Source organism: Arachis ipaensis, chromosome B09 (assembly GCF_000816755.2).
Source record: "Arachis ipaensis cultivar K30076 chromosome B09, Araip1.1, whole genome shotgun sequence".
In the NCBI taxonomy this organism is placed as follows: Eukaryota; Viridiplantae; Streptophyta; class Magnoliopsida; order Fabales; family Fabaceae; genus Arachis; species Arachis ipaensis.
In genome coordinates, this window is record NC_029793.2 from 19,147,908 (window position 1) to 19,159,127 (window position 11,220).

Here is an 11,220-nt window from a genome sequence, read left to right on the forward strand (position 1 = left end):
TGCTATGATTGAAAACATGCTTCTTTGATCTTATATTTACTTATTATTAATCCTCTCCTATTACCATTAGATGTCTTGATATGTGTGTTAAGTGTTTTCAAAGATTACAGGGCAGGAATGGTTCAGAGGATAGAAAGGAAGCATGCAAAAGTGGAAGGAATACAATAAGTCGGAGAAATTGCTAAGCTGTCCAGCCTGACCTCTTAGCACTCAAACGGCTATAACTTTAACTACAGAGGTCTAAATGACGCGGTTCCAGTTGCATTGAAAAGCTAACATGTGGGGCTTCGATTTGATATATAATATACCATAGTTTTCCTGACGCTAGATGACGCGAACGCGTGATCCACGCGAACGCGTCGCATCTGCGAACTTCAATCCGCGCGGCCGCGTGGACGACGCCTCCGCGTCACTTGTCCGCGACCTGAACGTACCAGAATATGCAGGGAGTGATTTTTGGGCTGTTTTTCACCCATTTTTCGGCCCGAAAAACTCAGATTAGAGGCTATAAAGTGAGGGAATGCATCCATTCAGAGAGAGCTCACATTTTTACTACTTTCCATGATTTAGATTTAGTTTGAGAGAAAGATTCTCTCCTCTCTCTCTTAGGATTAGGATTTAGGACTTCTCTTAGTTTTTAGGAGTGACTCTCGATCCAGGTTTAATATTTACTTTAATTCATGTTTTTATGCTACTTTTACTCTAATGCTTTTATTCGTATCTACAGATGTTGCCCAATTGGCTTATGAATTATTCCATGTTACAGATTATTATTTGAGTTCATGATTATTTGAGGTATTTTAGTTCATTATTGTTCTCTTTAAATTAAGTTATCATTGTTTCCGATCTGAAGATATTTTATTCCAGCAATTTACTTTTTCCCCTTTTGGCCCTGGTTAAGAAATCAGTAACTCAACAGTTATCAACCTCAGCATAATTGATAATCGTTATCTTGCTAATTAAACTGAACTTCAATAATCCCAACTTTTTCTTAGGAAATAAATAGGATTCGAAGGTCAAACTAATTAGTCCCTTGACTTTCCTTTACTTTAGTAAAGGTTAACTAAGTGGAATTTAGATTCAACTTTCATTATTGTTGAGGGAGATAACCCAGTTGGACTTCCAATTCCTTTTACCTTGCCAGAAGTTTGCTTTACAGTATTTATTTATTTTAATTGCCATCTACTTTACTTGTCATTCAAATCACTTGCTTCTCACCTTCTAAACCCCGATTACAACCTCCATAACCAATAATAAGAACATACTTCCCTGCAGTTCCTTGAGAAGACGACCCGAGGTTTGAATACTCGATTAACAATTTTTAAGGGGTTTGTTACTTGTGACAACCAAAACGTTTGTACGAAGGGATTTCTGTCGGTTTAGAGACTATATCTACAACACGACTATTTTTATGAAATTTTTTACTGGCAAAAAACCCGACGTCAGTATGACAGTGTGAAAATTTGCAACATCGGATTCTCTCTCTCTCTTTGCTCCCTACTTCTGAGGCAATTATCGTATTGTTTGAGAAATTGGATTAGTGAGTTGTTCCGGGTAATGAACTTGTTAAAAAATGAATGCATGCTCCCGCTACTTTCTGTGCTTCTCATCCCGGCCCAGAAGTGGTGATCCAGATAAATTAGAACCCATATATGACGGTCTTCATAAAGATCCGCATAATACACCCAAATCATACTATATTACACCCAAAAACATGCAATTTACACCTCTGCTACGGATTTTAAACATCATTACCTGAAATCCACTTGTTGTCCACAAGACCATACTTTAGCAGAAAATCATTCCAATTCCTATCAAATGATTCTTTGGTATGAGAGTTCCAAACAACATGGTTCATTTCTTGTTCGATTTCTACGTGTCCCTTGTAGCTGTTTAATTTGCTTGGAATCTTCTTCGTGATGTACCAAATACACCAACGGTGAATTGTTGTAGGCATACAAGCCTCTATAGCCCTTTTCATTGACGCACATTGATCGGTGAGAATCCCTTTCGGAGCATTTTCTCCCACGCAACGAAGCCAACATTGAAATAATCATTTGAATGATTCAATATCTTCATTTTTCATCAAAGCACATCCAAGAAGTGTTGACTGATCGTGGTGATTCACCCCGACAAAAGAACCACAAACCAAATTATACCTGAAACAAATTACGAGAAAACAGAATTAAAATCATTACATACACCCAAATAATGATTTTCTACACCCAAAAACATCCAATATACACCTCTGCAGCAGATTCATAAAACAACACACAAAACAGAATTAAAATCATTAAATACACCCAAATAATGATTTTATACACCCAAAACCATTCAATATACACCTCTGCAACAGATTCATAAAACAAACACAAAACAGAATTAAAATCATTAAATATACCCAAATAATGATTTTATACACCCAAAAACATTCAATATACGCTTCTGCAGCAAATTCATAAAACAACATTAATTTAGCATCATAAACAAGAATAGCATATTACCTGTTTGTATTATAGGTGGTGTCGAATGAAATAACATCTCTGAAATACTCAAAGGCAGCTCTGCTCCTTGCGTCCGCCCAAAAAGCCAGCTTAATCAACTGATCGTCCTCGAGTTCGAGCTCAAAAAAGAAATTCTGATTCTCCTCTTTCATTCTTAATAAGTATTTTCCGAATTCTTATGCATCTTCTTGTTCCAAAATATTCCGCACTTCTCTCAAGATGTAATTCCTCACGTCTTTTTCGATGAAATTTAACTTGCGGTGACCCCGGCTGTCGCAACAAATGATTGGTAAGTTTTGCTTGGTCTGATACCGGCTTTCTCGTTATTCTCTATTGTACGAAGAATGGATAATGAGAGGACTTTTGACGGTTTAGAATTCACAAATAAAAGCTCATTGCAATATAGTTTCTAAACCAACAATAGTCTTTTCATACAAAAATTTGGTTGTCACAAGTAACAAACCCCAAAATTTATAAACCGAAGTATTGAACCTCGGGTCGTTCTCCCTAGGAATTACAATAAAGTATTCTTGTTATTGGTTATGAGATGTATTTTGGGGTTTTGGGGATAATAGGCAAGAAATATAAATGGCAAAGGAAACAAACTAACAACTAACAAAGCTCTTGGCTAGATATGAGAACTAGAAGTCCTATCCTAGTTATCCTCCTCAATTGTGACCACAAATTGTCCATTGCTACCACTTAGTTAACCTCTAACCATGGAGAAAAGTCAAGTGGATGAATCAACTTGATTCCACAAGTCCTAACCAACTCCCAAGGAAAAGACTAGCGTTAGTGGTATCCAAATCAATTAGCAACTTCTAATTATCAATCAACAAAAGAATTAGATAACTCAAGTGTCACTAATTACTCTACCAAAGCCAAGAGGAGAAAATTCTATACCAAAATCCAACCAAGCATTTTCATCAAACACTTGGAAGGCATAAAAGAAAAGCATAGGAAATTGACAACAAAAAATAGAATCTAACAACAATTACTACAAGGAATTAACAACAACAATCAAAAGAAGCACAATTATGATGAATTACCTCTAATTGAATTGAAAGAGAATTGAAGGAACAAAAGTAGATCTACAACAAAATATAAAAACAACATAAAGGAAATTACAACAAAAGAATAGAAGAATCATGAATGTAACAACATAGAATTGAGAGGTAGAAGAAGAAAGCATGAATTGAAACCTAGATCTAGATTATTGAACTAAACCTAATCCTAATTCTACTCTATTCGCTCAAGTGTTTAGGGTTGATTCACTCAATTCTCCCCTAATCATGCGTTTCAAGATTTGTTTTTCTTCTAACAATCGACATTTATGTCGTGCATGCAGACAAGTATCATGAGGTCTTTTCATTGGTTGTAATGGGGCTAGGGTCAAGGTAGGATGCATATATGGTTAAGTGAGCTTGAAATATGAATCTTTAATAAGCTTAGACTTCCCACCTAACCTATGACATCCTATACAATTCAAAAGCTAACCTAACTACCCATTTTTTTTTTTACTTTTCACATACTCATGCATTCTCTTCTTGATTACAACTCATATGCATTGATTTTATTGAGCTTTACTTTGCTTTGGGGCATTTTGTCCCCTTTTTATTTCTTTCTTTCTCTTTTTCTATTTCTTTTTTTTTCTATTTTTTTCTTTCTTTCTTTCAAACTATATACAAGAACATCAATGCATAAGGTCTATACATTTAATTAACACATGAGCATGTACCCAATTCCCAATATTTACAACAAAATTTACAAAACTACCCTTTTATTCAACTAATGTCCTAAGGTTCCCACACTTGAATGATACACACACTAGCCTAAGCTAATCCAAATAAAGGACATTTATTATTTTTCGCTTTAAGACTTGTAATGTGCTAAATTAAAGAACAAAGTGGGTTAAGCGTAGGCTCAAAGTTGCTAATAATGGAAGATAAAAAGTAAGGCTATTTGGGTAAGTGAGCTAAATGAAACGATGGCCTCAATCATATAAATGCATGTCTACACAAAATAATGGACATAAAGAATCGAACAAATCAAAGATTGCAATCATAGAAAGAGAATAATGCACACAAGAAAGAAAAATAAGTGGCTATATAATGTAACCACACAATTAGGCTCAAATCTCACTTGCTTGTGTTCTTAGCTCAAAAACATGATCCACAATATATATAATTCAAGCAAGTCCTATGAGAAGTTTTCACTCAAATCAATTGGTGCCCTATAGATAAAAATCTTTAAGAACCTCATTATTTTGACTAAGCTTATTGTGTGTGTGTGTGTCTATATATATATATATACAAAAATAAGAAAATGAAACAAAAATCCTAAAAGACCTAAAGAAAATGAAATGCAAAGGTGTTGAGATTAGAAACTTGTCACCCAAAATCGCCGACCGGTCAGACGATCTCCCCACACTTGAAGATTGCACCGTCCTCGGTGCATGCAAAGAAGAGCAATGTGGATGGGTTGTTACAATTGATGAGCTCCTTCAAAAGGTTGTGCGGATGACTTGTTTGTTTCCCTATTTAGAAACTTTCCTTTTCTTCCTTCTTGGTGGCCAACCTAAAAGGAAAGAAAAAGAAAGAAAATCAAGCCTATAGCAAAGATATCAAAGCAAATAGAGCATAGGCGGAGGCTAATGCCAAATAAAAGTAGGGTTCTCACTACATGTTAGCTACGCATGTAAATGAGAAAGCAATATAGGCAAAGGGCATATCAACTAATACTTGATGCAAGAGCAAAATCAAAGCATAAAAAGCACTCAAAAGCATCAAGTTCGAACAAGAAAGAGTGGGTCATGAAAGACAATATGAGGTCATATCAATGCACAAAGACACAAGTGTCATAAAAGATTGAAGCATTGATTTAAAAGTTTCATCATCCATCAATATCAAACAAGTCATGAAGCACCAAAGCAATGCAAGAATGCTCAACAATTGAGTAAGAGAATTCAACACCATTATGAAAAATAAGAAACTCGAAAAATGAAGTAAAAACAAGCTATAAAAACAAAATGAAAATGTAAAGAATAAAAGTATGCGAATGTAATAGACAAAAGAAAATGGAAGATGAGAAAAAAACTCTTTTTTTTTACCGGCGCGGACGCGTCATGCATGCTTACGCGCCGATGTGCATTTTGGCCGAAGGGCGCGTACGCGCCAGGTGCGCGCACGCGTGGATGAGTTGTGTAGGCATGGGTGCGGACCCGTACAGTGCGCGTCCGCGTGGTGTGAGTTGGGCCAAAGGCTTAGTGCTAGCCCAGAGCTGGCACAACTCTCGGGTTGTAGGCCTGGAAACTGCATCAGTGGATCGGCGCGCACGCGGCATGTGCGCGGGCGCGCGCATTGCAAAAATAGGTCTATCGGCGCGTATGCGCGCGTGCGCACACGCATGCAAGCGGTTATGCCCTTGGCCTAGTGTTGGTGCGAGAGCGGCCCAACTCTCTGGAAAATGTATGGGCCTGCATATGCGTATGGACGCGCACGCGCACAGCGTGCGTACGCGTCCTTGACTTTTTTTTTCAAAAATACTACAAACAGCTAAAAACCTCCCTAACACTACCTACAACTCAATATCAACTAAAATGCAAAATTAACAAAAATTTTCAAGTGCAAACAAACATAACTTGTACTTTAAGCAACTAACAACTAAGATATTAAGATAAAACTACACTAAGAGGAAAAACTACCTACAATGGCAACTCAAATCACTTATTAATCAAATCTACAAGAGAGTGGAAAGAGTTTACCATGGTAGGGTGTCTCCCACCTAACACTTTTGTTTATTGTCCTTAAGTTGGACTTATGGGGAGCTACTCTCAAGGTGGCTTGTGCTTAAAGTTATCCTTGAACATCCACCAATGCTTGGTCCTCTATTGTGCCCCAAGATTCCTTAGTTGTTGCACCAAGTGTTGATGGAATTCTTCACAAGCTTGGGGCTCCCAAAATTGATTCTCCTTGTGCGATCCGGGATCCCACACTTTATTTTCACACCTGTCTTGAAGTCGAATCTCATTAATTCGTCCGGGTGGCAAGCAAGATGAATTCTCAAAAAAGCTTCCAAACAACTTCCTAGACCCATGCAATTTGGTTCTCCACCAATCATTACTATACAACTTTGAGCATGTAACCATCATGAACTTAGAGTGATGTTTCCAACCACTACATAACTCTCTTCTACTTTTAACTCCACAAAGAGCTTTAAGTTGACCATCATTTTCAATTAAACCATATTCAAGTGAGAAAGTAAAGCTTAGGGATAAGAATTTTACCCACTTGAATGTTGTGTTAGATGGTGACTTGGGGAGGGAGACCTCCCCACACTTAGACAATGCGAGGTCTACTTCTTTAGGCTCTTCTTTAGTTGTTTCCACCTCTTCGCAAGCTTCTTCAATTTCAACCTTTTCCCCTTTATCACTTGGCTTGGTGTTGTCTTCAAGAACTTCGATTTCTTGCTCAATGGGAGGTGATTCAATTTTGGATAGGAATTCATTGATGAATGAATCCATCTCTTGATCAACCTCTTTATATTCTTCAATTTTGATATATACCATGCCAACTTTTTCCTCTTGGTGGCTCTCTTTCAATTCACTCTCTTTCTCATTGCTCACCAAGGGTGTGGGAGGTTGTGCACATTCTTCTATAGTTTCAACTTCATGTCCAATGGGAAATGATTCAATTGTAGATAGAAATTCATCCAAGATTGAATCCATCTCTTGATAAACCTCTTCCAAGTCTCCAACAACGATATGCCTTGGAGGTTGCGCACCCTCCTCAACATCAATATCAAGCTTCTTGGAAGAGTGCTCCATGATGCTACATTCCCATGGACTTTCAACATCTCCTAAATCTTCAACTACTTCTTCCTTTTCTTCAATGATCATAGGCTCCTCCAATTGTTCTAACACAAAGTGGCATCCCTCATTTTCCACCGAAATTTTTAATCTCTCCTTCATGCTATGCTCTTCAATTGATTCTTCACATATGGCTATGGAAACACCTTGAGTGTTCAAGCATTGGTAGGCTAAAGTATGCACTACCTTGGTCAAGTTAGTCACAAACTTTAGGGTGTTCCTTTGCATATCCGCTTGTCCTTGAAGTAACAAGGTGAGAGAATCATCTATTGGGGCTTGGGATGGATAAGAGGGTTCATCATTTTGGAGAGAGAGTTCATAGTAGGAAGGTGGTTCTTCTTGATAAGGGTGTGGAGATGGTGAGTATTGAGGTGGTTCATGGTAGTAATCTTGATAGGGTTGTGGTGGTTCTAGAGGTTCTTACTCATAATGGTCATTAGTATATGGTATGGATAATTGGTCATATGGTGGATATGGATCATAGGAAGGTGTTTGGTAATGAGAGGCTTGTGAGAATGGTTGAGGTTCATGTTGAGGATAAGAGTCATAGGAATATGATGGTGGTGATTGATTATCATAAAAAGATTCACCATAGCCATTGAATTGACATGCATTAGGATGGTGATTATACCTATACGCATCCAGAGGTTGTTGCCAATAGGAGTGATCAATTCCTTGAGGCTCCTCCCATCTTGAAGTGTTCCATCCTTGGTACATGTTGTCATTAAAGTCCACATTTCCTACAACATAATTAGAACCAAACTCATAGCAAAAGTGAGAATTCATGATAGCAAGAGAAAATGAAAACAAAATCAAATAAGAAGAAAGAAAATTAAATCCTAAAACTAGCAAGAACTAACAAAGAGGCAAAAGGCAAACATATTCACAATATTCACATATGTACAATAACCAATAACATAACACCATTGCAATTCCCCGGCAACGGCGCCATTTTGATGAGAGGACTTTTGACGGTTTAGAATTCACAAATGAAAGCTCATTGCAATATAGTTTCTAAACCAACAATAGTCCTTTCATACAAAAATTTGGTTGTCACAAGTAACAAACCCCTAAATTTATAAACCGAAGTATTGAACCTCGGGTCGTTCTCCCTAGGAATTACAATAAAGTGTTCTTGTTATTGGTTATGAGATGTATTTTGGGGTTTTGGGGATAATAGGCAAGAAATATAAATGGCAAAGGAAATAAACTAACAACTAACAAAGCTCTTGGCTAGATATGAGAACTAGAAGTCCTATCTTAGTTATCCTCCTCAATTGTGACCACAAATTGTCCATTGCTACCACTTAGTTAACCTCTAACCATGGAGAAAAGTCAAGTGGATGAATCAACTTGATTCCACAAGTCCTAACCAACTCCCAATGGAAAGACTAGCGTTAGTGGTATCCAAATCAATTAGCAACTTCTAATTATCAATCAACAAAGGAATTAGATAACTCAAGTGTCACTAATTACTCTACCAAAGCCAAGAGGAGAAAATTCTATACTAAAATCCAACCAAGCATTTTCATCAAATACTTGGAAGGCATAAAAGAAAAGCATAGGAAATTGACAACAAAAATAGAATCTAACAACAATTACTACAAGGAATTAACAACAACAATCAAAAGAAGCACAATTATGATGAATTACCTCTAATTGAATTGAAAGAGAATTGAAGGAACAAAAGTAGATCTACAACAAAATATAGAAACAACATAAAAGAAATTACAACAAAAGAATAGAAGAATCATGAATGTAACAACATAGAATTGAGAGGTAGAAGAAGAAAGCATGAATTGAAACCTAGATCTAGATTATTGAACTAAACCTAATCCTAATTCCAATCCTAGAGAGAAGTGAGAAGCTCTAAAACTAACTTTTCCTCCAAAAATTAAACTAAACTAAACTAATGTGTGAAAGTATGTTAATTCCCCTTCAATCCTTGGCTTAAATAGCATCAGAAATGAGTTGGATTGGGCCCACAAGGCTTCTAAAATCGCTGGCCACGAATTGCATTAAGTGAATTGTGTGCACCCATCGGCGCGGACGTATACTGTGCGCGTGCGCGCCCCCATGCGCAATGCAACCAAAGCAGATCTTATATCATTTCGAAGCCCCGGATGTTAGCTTTCCAACGCAACTAGAACCGCATCATTTGGACCTCTGTAGCTCAAGTTATGGTCGATTGAGTGCAAAGAGGTCGGCTTGACAGCTTTTGCGATTCCTTCATTTCTTCATGAGTTTTCCATTTTTACACGCTTTTCCTTTATTCCCTTGATCCAATCTTTGCCTCCTAAATCTGAAATCACTTAACAAACATATCAAGGCATCTAATGGAATCAAGGTGAATTAAATTTAGCTATTTTAAGACCTAGAAAGCATGTTTTCACTCTTAAACACAAATTAGGAGACAATCATGAAAGCATGCTATTTCATTGGATAAATGTGGGTAAAAGGTCATAAAATCTCCTAAAGTCAATACAAGATAAACCTTACAAATGGGGTTTATCAATGGACATACTTAGTTTCATGTGCTGTTTGAGCATCTCTGCTTGAGTTGGACAGCAAAGATATGAATGATGCAACACGACCTTCGAAATGATCCAAGCACCAACATCCATCAATGTGTGTATATAAATTCTTGCAGGAAAATTTAAACCAGCTGTGGTATTTGTCTTCTTGGTCGGAGATATTTTAGATTTCCATTTTCCCTCTCTGCTACATGTAATCAATTGATTCTTAATTTCGTTTCCCTTCTTATTTGTGCTCCGAACTCTTGTAGAAAAACCTATAGCCTTCGCATAGTCCTTGTAAAATTTTGCAGCATCTTCAAGGATGTTAAAAGTCATTCCAACCTTGGGAACAAACTGGTCATCAACAACACAGATGGGCTGCAAAATACACCTAAAAATACACCATGTTAAAAATAAGTATATACTATAGAGTTTCTGCACGTCATAAAAAATAACAATTCAACTAAAATACACCCAAATATTCTTGATCTACACCCAAACGACAACAACTCAACTAAAATAATAAGAAAAGCCATAAACTGTAAATACACCCAAATAGTTTTGATCTACACCCGAACGTCTAGTATAAAATGTACAAAATTAATCAAAACTAGTATATTAGATTCAATTCACAGTCAATGTTCACGCATTAATTTCACAGTCAATGTTCACGCATTATTCAGCTAGACAGTCATACATGACTAACTGCATCAAATTCAAATTCAATAATTAACTAAAACTAAATCACACCTCAGGAACTTCATTTGATTCAAATTCAAAATCTACTTCGCCCTGGTTCAGCTGACAATCTGAAGTTAAATCATCTATTATCTTCAAAATGATTTCAAAGCTTGATTTCAGAAACTATAAAAATTGAGAAAAACGAAGCAAGAAAACAGAGAGAGAAACGCACGTAAATGACGAAGGAGAAACCAGTGAGAAATGCACGTAAACGACGAATGAAAAGGTAAAGAGAAACGCACAAACGAGATCGAACAAAGAAGGCAAGAAATTCGAAAAAGAAAACGAAATCCTTTTAAAAAAAAAGGAAGTTATATATTCGCGCGTTAATTAATTTAAAAGTCTGTTAAGGAGGCGCATGAAACACACATGCCACAAGAGGCGCGTTTGAGGGTAAAGAACTTGTAACACTTGTAAGTGTTAATCGCTTGTATGCTAAGATTATTCCTTTTTTTAAAAGTTGAAATACCTCTTCAATAAATTTTAAATTTACTCTTATAAATGTTACGATTTGGAATTGCAACCGCAAGTAATTATAAAAAAATCTTAATACAAAAAAATAAGTTAATTAATGAAAAATAATAATAATAAA